Source organism: Frankliniella occidentalis, unplaced genomic scaffold (genome assembly GCF_000697945.3).
Source record: "Frankliniella occidentalis isolate FOCC.00 unplaced genomic scaffold, Focc_3.1 Scaffold614, whole genome shotgun sequence".
NCBI lineage: Eukaryota > Metazoa > Arthropoda > Insecta > Thysanoptera > Thripidae > Frankliniella > Frankliniella occidentalis.
The window spans coordinates 14,498-15,990 of record NW_026267730.1 but is presented as its reverse complement, the minus strand read 5'-3'; positions in this window follow the sequence as shown (position 1 = coordinate 15,990).

Genomic DNA, 1,493 nt, shown 5'->3' with positions numbered 1-1,493 from the left:
AGTCCCCGCCCCGACAGTTTTACGCACTCGGCTAAGGGACCGCACTCGTAGCACACCGACTAGAACACAGGCTAACGATAACGCGGCGTGGGAAAGAGAGAAAGAGAGAGAAAAAAGGCGGCCCGGCCCGGTCCTAGGTGGGACTCGAACCCCAGCGCGGGTTGCCAACTAGTCGAGCTTCTCGTACAATGCGTAAAAATTCAAACATAAAAACGAATACTTTGACGGCGCGTCGAGTATTAGAACCCCCGACTCAGAATTCACATTTCGCAGCGAAATCAAAGAGCCAGGAGGCCGGTCTCGAAACGTCAGGTGAGAGGATGTCTTGATGGAACCGGTTCTTCTCCCGCTCAAGCTACTGCGCTGACTCGTGCCTTGAGCCTAGTTCGCCCGGCCACTTACTCCGTGGCGTCGTAGCCGCGCCCGTAGAAGGTCGACCCCGTGCGCCACAAGCCAGGGGTTCGAATCTCCGATCCCAGCTACATTTTTCTGAACCTGGACTGGGGGTGACGATGACTCGGCACTGGGGTCCCATGGGGGGCAAAGGTTCGACCCCCGGCGAAAGCGTGCCGGGTAAGAGCCATCCTAGCCACAGCGGGAGTGGTAACCCGTGTGGAATTGATAAGTCCTTAGAATCTGGCTCCTCGAAGGGATTCCACGACTCGGAAGCTTTCCGCTCGGATCGCATCTGGGTGCAGTACAGGCTAACCACCGTACGCCCGTCTCCTCTCTTTCTAACTCCCTCCGCCCTACCCCCCATTCCCGGTCAAGCGGGCTGGTGGGAACCTAGTCGATGGCTGTAAACTCCGGTGTGAGCGAGATAGTCAAGAAACCCGGCCCTCAGCTGGGTGCCTGAAAACACCGGATCCCATACCGAACTCCGAAGTTAAACAGGCGGGTCCCCGTGTCAAAGCGGGGTGGGTAGGGCCCACATTTTTTTCAGTTTTGATAATTTTGCAGGTAAAATGAATCCGGCTGTAAGAGGTATTTTAACTGCAGGTTGCACAGGGGTGATTAACGTCAAAAGCTTAGTGCCACACTGCCGCACTGCCCGTAAGGCGCTCCGGCCACCCCGCTTTGACACGGAGACCCGCCTGCTTAACTTCGGAGTTTGGTGTCGGGGTGGGTGGTACTAGGGTGCACAACGCATCAACGCCCTGGCATTGTAGGTGTCTTTGACGGCCTGGTTATCACGCTGAGCCTCCACATAGTCTGCAAGTGCGACGTGCTGGTCCTGATGCTTCGGCAGGCGGTGCGCCAGGACACCGACGAGATTGTCCTCCAGGACGCGGCCGAGGAGTGGGAGCGCCTGCGCCTGTGCGCGGTCTACCACCAGCACATCATCAGGTTAGGTCGCGGCTGAGGCGCGCGTGAAGCACCCCGTCAGAGCCGACAGCACATCTGTTTGCTTGCAGGCTGCACAGCGCTTCAGAGTCCATCTTCTGCACCATCGCCTTGTGCCAGATGTTCTACATCCTCTTCGGCCTAGGCAC